The sequence below is a fragment of the Cynocephalus volans genome, chromosome 10 (genome assembly GCF_027409185.1).
Source record: "Cynocephalus volans isolate mCynVol1 chromosome 10, mCynVol1.pri, whole genome shotgun sequence".
NCBI lineage: Eukaryota > Metazoa > Chordata > Mammalia > Dermoptera > Cynocephalidae > Cynocephalus > Cynocephalus volans.
In genome coordinates this window covers 30,817,749-30,830,603 of record NC_084469.1, presented here as the reverse complement: position 1 = coordinate 30,830,603, position 12,855 = coordinate 30,817,749, and the positions used below count along the sequence as shown (strand labels likewise).

Sequence of the window (12,855 nt, the reverse complement as noted above, 5' to 3'; positions counted from 1 at the left end):
ACCAAACGTATCATATATCAAGTCATCGTTAAGTGCTTTGATATGTTATTTTAATAATTCTTATAATAACCCTGTTAATTTAATATTACCCTCACTTTTATTAGATAATTTTTTTTAAATGGGGAAACTTTTTATATAGTGATTAATAAGCATATCAAAATCATATTTTTATTTAAAATATTAGTTTTGATTTTGTTATTTATTCTGGTTTCCTTAGAACTAGTGTGTTAGTTTCTTTAGGACCAGGACTTGAAACTAGGCCTGTTCAGTGGTTTGGGATGGTTCTTGTAGGCATAGTTCTAGCTGCAGGTGCTGGAAGAAAATTGATTTTGATGAGCATTAGGCAGGGAACTAGGTAACAGACTGTAATCAGGACAGGTACCTCGTATTGGATATTCTAGTTTGTAATAGTTGAACTGTCAGACTATTGGAATAGAACAGAAAATCCAGAAGCAGAAAATGTTTGAAAACCAAGCAGGCATTTGGTAATGTGCCGAAAGTCTTTTAACTGGTGCTATGCTTAGGTTTAGAGTCAAGGCTAGGGTTGCCAGATTTAGCAAATAAAAATACCAGATTCCCAAATTGAATTTTAGGTAATCAATGAGTAATTTTTTAGTATCTATCATATGCAATATTTGGGACATACTTATACTAAAAATTTGTTATTTATTTGAAATTCAGATTTAACTGAATATTTTGTGTTTTATCTGGCAATTCCAGCCTAGACTCTCTTGGAACTTGGAATTTGCAAGAGCAATGTAGGCTTATGGATATTATAAGATTATCTTAGAGATACTGTGCCATTGGATAGGTTATCAAGATAGGTTTTAATTACCAGAATTAGAATACTTGACAATTAGTAAGGATGAACTGATGATGTATCTTTGAGCTTTTATGCCAAAGCTCCTACAATTGGTCTTAGACTCTGGGGAGAAATTGAGATTGCACTTGGTAGTTAAGAAATCTCCGATCAAGTGAGATGAAGACTTTAGAAGCTGGGAATTGGACACAACCTGGAAAACAAGTTCATATAGATCCATAAATTGTTTTTAAGGGAAGATAGGAATTTTATTTTTTTCTAAAATAATTTACTGTTTTCATTATAAGAATAATATAATTATTCTAGAAACAAGTAAAAAGAATAAAGTTAATAGTTGCACTGTTCCAGAGTTAGCCATTAATTCATTTTAAAACAGAAAACCCAAGCCATTTAATCTCTTTTGAGGCTTATGTTTTTAAAAAAGTTGAACTATGGGATATCTAAAGTCCCTTCAGTGCATTTAGTGCACCGTATGGTGGATAAAACATACAATTCTTCTGATGTATTTATGTAACTTTTGTGCTGTCTTTTCTGTCACTACCATGAAAACATTTGATTAAGGATTTTACAAATACACAAATTAATCTGATGTTCTTGTATGTGGAATACTTAGAACGCCTGTTGCCCTTATTCACCCAGAATTGTTTCTTATCACACATTATGTCTTTCACCCATTCTTCTTATATAATTCTATTGTAAATGTTAGATAATATAAAATAATATATAATTTAAGTCAGTAACTCATAGAAGGAGATGGCAGACCCCCCAGATCCAGGTAACTGAATTTTTGATCTTTTAAATCTCCTTCATCTTGCTCAGGATGGCCAAAGATACAAGGAATCTTCTCTTTCAGACTCTATTTGCATCTGGAACATCCTCTTGACACTTCCATCCTTGTTACAATTGAACAAGGATGACAATTGAATATTGTACTTCTAACCCATTGAGATCTTTTTTAAAAAACAATTTTAATTGGAATTGTATGAGGATACTTCAAAAGTTTGTGAAAAATTAAAACTAAAAGGTAATATGAATCTTTCCATGAACTTTCTGAAGATCCCTCATATATTTAAGGTGTACAGCCTAATGTTTTGATGTACATGTACAAAGTCACCTGATTTCCATAGTCAGACTAATTAACATTTCCACTTCTTCACATAGTTACCATTTTTTTGTGTGTGTGGTGTGAACACAAGATCTACTTCAGCAAATTTCAAGTGTATGACACGATATTACTAACTGTAGTCCCCATGCTATCCTTTAGATCTCTAGAACTTATTCATCCTACATAACTGAAAATTTGTGCCCTATTTCTGCAACCTCCTCACCCTGGGCAACCACTGTTCTACTCTCTGCTTCTATGGGTTCACTTCTTTAGATTCCACATAAAACTAAGCTCGTGTAGTATTTTTCTTTCTGTGTCTGGCTTATTTTACTTAGCATATTAGCCTCTAAGTTCATCCATGTTGTTGCAAATGGCATGATTTCCTTCTTTTTAAAGAATAATGGAATAATAATCAAATAATATTCAGTAATATTCCATTCTATCTATATACACATTTTCTTTATCAGTTTATCTGTTGACAGACCCATAGGTTGTTTCCATATCTTGGCTATTTTGAATAATACTGCAAAGAACATGAAAGTGCAGATATCTCTGAGATACTAATTTCATTTCCTTTGGATATATACCCAAAAGTGGGATGGATGGGTCATATGATAGTTCTATTTTTAATTTTTGAGGACTCTCTGTAATGTTTTCTATAATGGCTGCACCAAATTACATTTCTACCAACAATGTAGAAATGTAATTTTATTCCTAACTATTTTATTCTTTTTTATGTTATTGTAAATGGGATAGTTCTCTTGATTTTCTCTTGGAATAGTTTGTTGTTGGTGTAAAGAAATACTCATGATTTTTGTATGTTGATTTTATATCCTATAACTTTACTGCATTCCTTCATTAATTCTAACAGTTTTTTATGGAGTCTTTAGAGTTTTGTACATAGAGGATCATGTCATCTGCAAACAGAGAAAATTTTATTTCTTCCTTTCCAATTTGTGTGCCTTTTATTTTGTTTTCTTGTCTCATTGCTCTGGCTAGGACTGTGTTGAATAGAAGTGGCAAGTGTGGGCATCTGACCCTTGTACTGGATCTTATGGGAAGTGCTTTCAGTTTTTCTCCATTATGATGTTAGCTGTGGGCTTTTCATAATGGCTTTTATTGTGTTGAGGTATATTTTTTCTATATTTATTTTGTTGAGAATTTTTATTATGAGTGGATGATGAAGTTTGTTAAATGCTTTTTCTGCATCTATTTTTATCTTTTAATCTAGTATGGTATATCACATTGATCGATTTGCATATGTTGAACCAACCTTACTTCTGAGGGATAAATTCCATTTGGTCATGGTGTGTATAATCTTTTTGATGGGCTATTGAATTTGGTTTACTAGTATTTTGAGGACTTTTGTGTGTACGTTCATTAGATATATTGACCTGTATTTTTCTGGTGGTGTATTTATCTGGCTACGTTATCAGGTTGATGCTGGTCTCAAAAAATGAGTATGGAAGTGTTCCCTTTTCTATTTTTTGAAAGAGTTTAGGAAAGATTAGTATTAATTCTTCATAGAATGTTGGATAGAATTCACCTGTGGAGTCATCTGATCTTGTAATTTTCTTTATTGGGAGGTTTTTGATTACTGCTTCAATTTCCTTATTTGTTACTATCTGCTTAGGTCTTCTATTTCTTCTTGATTCAATCTTGGTCGGTTGTGTGTTTTTAGGTACTATTTCTTATGCGTTATCCAGTTTATTATCATATAATGGTTCCTTATGATCCTTTTTATTTTTGATGCATCTATTGTAATGCTCCTCTTTTATTTTTGATTTTACTTACTTGAGCCTTCTCTCTTTTTTTCCTTAGTCTAGCTAAGGGTTAATCGATTTTGTTTATGTCTTTAAAATACCAGCTCTTAGTTTTGCTGATTTTTTTCTATTTTCCATTTGATTTATTTATTTTTTTAATTTATTTTATTTTATTTTTTTAATTTTATTTTTTCGATATACATTGTGGCTGATTATTGCTCCCCATCACCAAAACCTCCCTCCCTTCTCCCTCCCCCCTCCCCCCCAACAATGTCCTTTCTGTTTGCTTGTCGTATTAACTTCAAGTAATTGTGGTTGTTATATCTTCTCCCCCCCCCCCGGTATTTTTTTGTGTGTGTGTGTATGTGTGTGTCTGTGTGTGTGTGTGAATTTATATATTAATTTTTAGCTCCCACCAATAAGTGAGAACATGTGGTATTTCTCTTTCTGTGCCTGACTCGTTTCACTTAATATAATTCTCTCAAGGTCCATCCATGTTGTTGCAAATGGCAGTATTTCATTCGTTTTTATAGCTGAGTAGTATTCCATTGTGTAGATGTACCACATTTTCCGTATCCACTCATCTGATGATGGACATTTGGGCTGGTTCCAACTCTTGGCTATTGTAAAGAGTGCTGCGATGAACATTGGGGAACAGGTATATCTTCGACTTGATGATTTCTATTCCTCTGGGTATATTCCCAACAGTGGGATAGCTGGGTCGTATGGTAGATCTATCTGCAATTGTTTGAGGAACCTCCATACCATTTTCCATAGAGGCTGCACCATTTTGCAGTCCCACCAACAATGTATGAGAGTTCCTTTTTCTCTGCAACCTCGCCAGCATTTATCATTCACAGTCTTTTGGATTTTAGCCATCCTAACTGGGGTGAGATGGTATCTCAATGTGGTTTTGATTTGCATTTCCCGGATGCTGAGTGATGTTGAGCATTTTTTCATATGTCTGTTGGCCATTTGTATATCTTCCTTAGAGAAATGCCTACTTAGCTTTTGCCCATTTTTTAATTGGGTTGCTTGTTTTCTTCTTGTAAAGTTGTTTGAGTTCCTTATATATTCTGGATATTAATCCTTTGTCAGATGTATATTTTGCAAATATTTTCTCCCACTCTGTTGGTTGTCTTTTAACTCTGTTAATTGTTTCTTTTGCTGTGCAGAAGCTTTTTAGTTTGATGTAATCCCATTTGTTTATTTTTCCTTTGGTTGCCCGTGCTTTTGGGGTCGTATTCATGAAGTCTGTGCCCAGACCTATTTCCTGAAGTGTTTCTCCTATGTTTTCTTTAAGAAGTTTTATTGTTTCAGGGTGTATATTTAAATCCTTAATCCATTTTCAATTGATTTTAGTATACGGTGAGAGGTATGGGTTTAGTTTCATTCTCCTGCATATGGATATCCAGTTATCCCAGCACCATTTGCTGAAGAGGCAGTCCCTTCCCCAGTGAATAGGCTTGGTGCCTTTGTCAAAGATCAGATGGAAGTAAGTGTGTGGGTTGATTTCTGGATTCTCTATTCTATTCCATTGGTCAGTGTGTCTGTTTTTATGCCAGTACCATACTGTTTTGGTTATTATAGCTTTGTAGTATAGCTTAAAGTCAGGTAGTGTTATGCCTCCAGCTTTATTTTCTTTGCTCAGCATTGCTTTGGCTACACATGGTCTTTTATTGTTCCATATAAATGTCTGGATAGTTTTTTCCATTTCTGAGAAAAATGTCTTTGGAATTTTGATGGGGATTGCATTGAATTTGTATATCACTTTGGGTAGTATGGACATTTTCACTATGTTGATTCTTCCAATCCAAGAGCATAGGATATCTTTCCATCTTCTTGTATCCTCTCTAGTTTCTCTCAGCAGTGGTTTGTAGTTCTCATTATAGAGATTTTTCACCTCCTTGGTTAACTCAATTCCTAAGTATTTTATTTTTTTGGTGGCTATTGTAAATGGTCAGGCTTTCTTGATTTCTCGTTCTGCATGTTCACTATTGGAGAAAAGAAATGCTACTGATTTTTGTGTGTTGATTTTGTATCCTGCTACTGTGCTGAAATCATTTACCAATTCCCAGAGTTTTTTTGTAGAGGTTTTAGGCTGTTCGATATATAGGATCATGTCATCTGCAAACAGGGACAGTTTGATTTCATCTTTTCCAATCTGGATGCCCTTTATTTCCTTCTCTTCTCTGTTTGCTCTGGCTAGTACTTCCAACACTATGTTGAATAGGAGTGGTGAGAGTGGGCATCCTTGTCTAGTTCCTGTTCTTAAAGGAAAAGCTTTCAGCTTTTCCCCATTCAGGATGATATTGGCTGTGGGTTTGGCATATACGGCTTTAATTATGTTGAGATAATTTCCCTCTATACCTAACTTATAGAGGGTCTTTGTCATGAATGAGTGCTGAACTTTATCAAATGCTTTTTCAGCATCTATAGAGATGATCATATGGTCCTTGTTTTTGAGTTTATTAATGTGGTGTATCACATTTGTTGATTTGCGTATGTTGAACCAACCTTGCATCCCTGGGATGAATCCCACTTGATCGTGATGAATAATTTTACGTATGTGTTGCTGTATTCTGTTTGCTAGTATTTTATTGAGGATTTTTGCATCTATATTAATCAAGGATATCGGCCTGTAGTTTTCTTTTTTGGTTATATCTTTACCTGGTTTTGGTATGAGGATGATGTTTGCTTCATAGAATGATTTTGGGAGATTTGCGTCCGTTTCAATCTTTTGGAATAGTTTGTGAAGAATCGGTGTCAATTCCTCTTTGAATGTTTGGTAAAATTCTGCTGTGAATCCATCTGGTCCTGGTTTCTTTGTTGGGAGCCTCTGATAACAGCTTCAATCTCCTTTATTGTTATTGGTCTGTTCAAATTTTCTACGTCTTCTTGGTTCAGTTTTGGGAGCTTGTGTGTGTCCAGAAATTTATCCATTTCCTCCAGATTTTCAAATTTGTTGGCGTATAGTTGTTTATAGTAGTCTCGAATGATTCCTTGTATTTCAGATGAATCGGTTGTAATATCGCCTTTTTCATTTCTAATTTTTGTTATTTGAGTCTTCTCTCTTCTTTTTTTTGTTAGCCATGCTAATGGTTTGTCAATTTTATTTATCTTTTCAAAAAACCAACTTTTTGATTCGTTGATCTTTTGAATTGTTTTTTGGTTTTCAAATTCATTCTGTTCTTCTCTGATCTTAATGATTTCTTTCTGTCTGCTAACTTTAGGTTTGGATTGTTCTTGTTTTTCTAGTTCTTTAAGGTGAAGTGTTAGGTGGTTCACTTGCCATGTTTCCATTCTTTTGAAGTGAGTGTTTAATGCAATAAAATTTCGCCTCAATATTGCTTTTGCAGTATCCCACAGGTTTTGGTATGATGTATCATTGTTTTCATTAGTTTCAAGAAATTTTTTGATTTCCTGCTTGATTTCTTCTTGGACCCATAAGTCATTAAGTAGAATGCTGTTTAATTTCCATGTGTTTGTATAGTTTCCAGAGTTTCATTTGTTATTAATTTCTAGTTTTAATCCATTGTGGTCTGAGAAGATACATGGGATAATTCCAATTTTTTTGAGTTTATTGAGACTTGATTTGTGACCTAATATGTGATCTATCCTGGAGAATGATCCACGTGCTAATGAGAAGAATGAATATTCTGATGTTGTTGGGTGGAATGTTCTGTAGATATCTGCCAATTCCAATTGATCTAGAGTCTTGTTTAGATCTTGTGTTTCTCTACTGATTCTTTGCCTAGATGATCTGTCTAATATTGACAGTGGGGTGTTCAGGTCCCCTGCTATTATGGTATTAGTGTCTATTTCCTTCTTTAGGTCTAATAGAGTTTGTTTTATAAATCTGGCTGCTCCAACATTGGGTGCATACATATTTATGATTGTTATGTCTTCTTGATGGATCAGTCCTTTTATCATTAAGTAGTGTCCCTCATTGTCTCTTTTTATGGTTTTTAGTTTAAAGTCTATTTTGTCAGATATAAGAATAGCTACTCCAGCTCGTTTTTCTTTTCTGTTTGCTTGGTAAATCTTTTTCCATCCTTTCACTCTTAGTCTGTGTGAATCTTTATGGGTGAGGTGGGTCTCTTGTAGGCAGCATATAGTTGGGTCCTGCTTTTTGATCCAGTCAGCCAGTCTGTGTCTGTTAACTGGGGAATTTAAGCCTTTTACATTAAGAATTGTTATTGAAAGGTGTTGATTTATTCCTAGCATTTTATTGGTTGTTTGCTTGTCTTAGGTGTCTTTTGTTCCTTGCTTTCTGATTTACTGTTTGGTTTCTGTGTTTGTTGGTTCCTTAGGTTGTAGATAGCGTTTTTGTTTGTTTGTTTTCTCTTCATGAATGCCATTTTTATGATACTAGTGGGGATTGATTTTTCTTAGGTTTTTATGGCAGTGGTAGTTATTTTTCAGTAACCAAACCCATTACTCCCTTGAGGATTTCTTGTAAGGTTGGTCGTGTGGTAGTGAACTCCCACAGTTTTTGTTTGTCTGAGAAATATACTATTTGCCCTTCATTTCGGAAGTATAGCCTTGCAGGGTAGAGTATTCTTGGCTGGCAGTCTTTGTCTTTTAGTATTTTGAATATATCATCCCATTCCTTTCTAGCTTTTAGGGTTTGTGTTGAAAAGTCTGATGTTAGCCTGATTGGGGCTCCCTTATAGGTGATTTGACGCTTCTCTCTTGCAGCTTTTAAGATTCTATCTTTGTCTCTGAGTTTTGCCAATTTGACTATGACATGTCTTGGAGAAGGCCTTTTTTTTTTTTTTTTTTTGTCTTTTTCGTGACCGGCTCTCAGCCAGTGAGTGTACCGGTCATTCCTATATAGGATCCGAACCCACGGCGGGAGCGTCGCTGTGCTCCCAGCGCCGCACTCTCCCGAGTGCGCCACAGGCTTGGCCCGGAGAAGGCCTTTTTGGGTTGAATACATTTGGAGATCGTTGAGCTTCCTGGATCTGAAGATCTGTGATTTTTCCTATACCTGGGAAATTTTCTGCCACTATTTTGTTGAATATGTTTTCAATGGAATCTCCATTTTCCTCCCCTTCTGGAATACCCATGACTCGGATACTTGAGCGCTTAAGGTTGTCTGATATCTCTCTCAGATTTTCTTCAATGTCCTTGATTCTTTTTTCTTTCTTTTTGTCTGCTTGTGTTATTTCAAACAGCCCATCTTCAAGTTCAGAGGTTCTCTCTTCAACTTCGACAAGCCTGCTGGTTAAACTCTTCGTTGTGTTTTTTATTTCGCTGAATAACTTCTTCAGTTCAGCAAGTTCTGCTACATTTTTTTTCAGGACATTGATTTCCTTGTACATTTCCTCTTTCAGATCCTGTATGCTTTTCCTCATTTCATCATGATGTCTAGCTGAGTTTTCTTGTATCTCATTCAGTTTCCTTAGAATTATCACTCAAGGTTCAGGTCTGTCAAGATGGCGGCGGCTGCGGCAGCTGGCTCGGAGTAGCTGAGGTGAAAAAGGTGGCCACTGGGCCTCAGGCAGCCGGGAATCTTGTGGACCTTCCCCTCGCCATCTCTTAAGGGAGGACCGCAGCTGCTGGCCGGTCGTGGGGGGTGACCGCCACCTTGCCCCCGGCAGGAGAGGCTGCCTCATTTACAGACAACAGCTTTGAAGTGTGGAGCAGGAAAAGAACTGTTTCTTAGCTGCAAAAGCGAGTCTCGAAACAGGGAACACGGCGCCAGGGCTGCTGTGGATGCAGCCAGGATCCCGGAGGCCGGGGCCGCGCTGAAGGCGGCCAGCTGCCCTATTCAGGATTCGAGGTTTCAGGCCGGCATTAAAGAAGATTCCTGTGAGCGCCCGAGCCGCGCCACGACTGAACAGCCCGAGGCGGCAGCAGCCGAGAACTGGGAAAGGCGGCAAACCAGAGACAGAGAGCGAGCACCCGACCTGGCACAGCACTGTGAGTGATCCCTGGCACAGCTCTGTTCGGGGGGGTGGATGCCCATGCGGCTCCCGCCTGCACCACCAGGCCACTCACCACCCAGGTGCTGCCTCCATTTTCCCAGGTGCGGGCAGCTCCGCCCTGCTCGGCCATCACTGAGCCCTCCCACTTGCTTGGCCTGGCGCGGGGGCCTCCGCTCCCACTCCCTCCGTGGTTCTCTGGTGGGGCTGGTGGAGGGGGTGTCCCGGGCCTGTGTCGGGACGGCAAGGAAGTACGGGCAGGCCGACTGTCACTCCACCATACCCTGGACTCCGGCCCCAGGTAAACTCCCTGTTACTGGGAGGCAGATACCATCTCTGCGGCCACCAGTTTGGAAAAAAGCCTAACGAATGTCTGGTTGGGAATAGTGTGGTAGGAGAGTTCCCAGGTCCGCTTGAACCTGCCGGAGACCAGGCTGCAGGTGGGCGCTAGACTCGGTTTATACTGGGGGGATACAAAGGTGAACAAGACCCGAGAAAGATCTACATAGTGCTACAAAGGCACCCAGAGAGACCAGTCGTCTGCGCCCAGCAGAAACCTGGTAGACTTCCTGGGCGAGGCGGTGCCGAGCAGGGTCTTGAAGGCCCAGCTGATAGACGAGGGGTGCAGAAGACACACCCCAGCCCAGCACAGTGCGCACAGAGTGGGGAGACGTGCGGCCAGGGAGGGGGAGACTCGACAGAAACCACACACCCTGTGGGGTCGCCACTGCACGATCTAACAGCCTGGGCCAGAGCACACGGAACAGGGAGAAGTCCTGCACAGGAAGTGAAAGCTCAACAGAGATCACATACCCTGTGGTACGTGATCCACCAGCCCAGCAGAGTCCAAGCTGACCAGAAAGGTGGCTCCCCGGAGAAGCCCAAGACCCGAGACAACCATACACACAAGGCACTAGAGGCCAACTGAGCAGTCACGGAGGGAGCCATACGAAATTGGCAACCACAGCAACATCCTAGTTAGTCATTAGTCTCAAACCGGTGAACTGTGAAACCCCCGGCCACAATGAATAAACACCAAAAAAAAGACACCAGAAATACAAAAAATCAAGAAAGTACACCACCAAAAGTTAATAAATCTCAAACTCTAGATCCTATAGAACAAGAAGCCCTTGAAATGACTGACAAGGAATTTCGAGTGATAATTCTACGGAAACTGAATGAGATACAAGAAAACTCAGCTAGATATCATGATGAAATGAGGAAAAGTATACAGGATCTGAAAGAGGAAATGTACAAGGAAATCAATGTCCTGAAAAAAGATGTAGCAGAACTTGCTGAACTGAAGAAGTTATTCAACGAAATAAAAAACACAACAGAGAGTTTAACCAGCAGGCTTGTCGAAGTTGAAGAGAGAACCTCTGAACTTGAAGATGGGCTATTTGAAATAACACAAGCAGACAAAAAGAAAGAAAAAAGAATCAAGGACATTGAAGAAAATCTGAGAGAGATATCAGACAACCATAAGCGATCAAATATCCGAGTCATGGGTATTCCAGAAGGGGAGGAAAATGGAGATTCCATTGAAAACATATTCAACAAAATAGTGGCAGAAAACTTCCCAGGTATAGGAAAAATCACAGATCTTCAGATCCAGGAAGCTCAACGATCTCCAAATGTATTCAACCCAAAAAGACCTTCTCCAAGACATGTCATAGTCAAATTGGCAAAACTCAGAGATAAAGAGAGAATCTTAAAAGCTGCAAGAGAGAAGCGTCAAATCACCTATAAGGGAGCCCCAATCAGGTTAACATCAGACTTTTCATCACAAACCCTAAAAGCTAGAAAGGAATGGGATGATATTTTCAAAATACTAAAAGACAAAGATTGCCAGCCAAGAATACTCTACCCTGCGAGGCTATCCTTCCGAAATGAGGGGCAAATAGTATATTTCTCAGACAAGCAAAAACTGCGGGAGTTCACTACCACAAGACCACCCTTACAAAAAATCCTCAAGGGAGTACTGGGTTTGGTTCCTGAAAAATAACTACCACTGCCATAAAAACGCAAGAAAAATCTAAACCCGCTAGTATAATAAAAATGGCATTTATGAAGAGAAAACAAGCTAACAAAAACACTATCTACAACCTAAGGAACCAACAAACACAGAAAACAAACAGTAAATCAGAAAACAAGGAACAAAAGACACCTAAGACAACCAAACAGCCAATAAAATGCTAGGAATAAATCAACACCTTTCAATAACAACTCTTAATGTAAAAGGCTTAAATTCCCCAATTAAAAGACACAGACTGGCCGACTGGATCAAAAAGCAGGACCCAACTATATGCTGCCTACAAGAGACCCACCTCACCCATAAAGATTCACATAGACTAAGAGTGAAAGGATGGAAAAAGATTTACCAAGCAAACAGAAAAGAAAAACGAGCTGGAGTAGCTATTCTTATATCTGACAAAATAGACTTTAAACTAAAAACCATAAAAAGAGACAATGAGGGACACTACTTAATGATAAAAGGACTGATCCATCAAGAAGACATAACAATCATAAATATGTATGCACCCAATGTTGGAGCAGCCAGATTTATAAAACAAACTCTATTAGACCTAAAGAAGGAAATAGACACTAATACCATAATAGCAGGGGACCTGAACACCCCACTGTCAATATTAGACAGATCATCTAGGCAAAGAATCAGTAGAGAAACACAAGATCTAAACAATACTCTAGACCAATTGGAATTGGCAGATATCTACAGAACATTCCACCCAACAACCTCAGAATATTCATTGTTCTCAGCAGCACATGGATCATTCTCCAGGACAGATCACATATTAGGTCACAAATCAAGTCTCAATAAATTCAAAAAAATTGCAATTATACCATGTATCTTCTCAGACCACAATGGATTAAAACTAGAAATTAATAACAAACGAAACTCTGGAAACTATACAAACACATGGAAATTAAACAGCATTCTACTTAATGACATATGGGTCCAAGAAGAAATCAAGCAGGAAATCAAAAAATTTCTTGAAACTAATGAAAACAATGATACATCATACCAAAACCTGTGGGATACTGCAAAAGCAGTATTGAGGGGAAAATTTATTGCATTAAACGCTCACTTCAGAAGAATAGAAAGATGGCAAGTGAACAACCTAACACTTCACCTTAAAGAACTAGAAAAACAAGAACAATCCAAACCTAAAGTTAGCAGACGGAAAGAAATCATTAAGATCAGAGCAGAACTGAATG

The 12,855-nt window shown here is 38.2% G+C and overlaps 1 protein-coding gene across 1 annotated transcript in view; it reads left to right on the top strand.

Moving 5' to 3' along the window:
* SPATA22 (spermatogenesis associated 22) overlaps positions 1 to 12,855 on the top strand; it is a 48,265-nt gene that overhangs the window by 5,165 nt on the left and 30,245 nt on the right. The gene's annotated exons all lie outside the window — the stretch shown is intronic.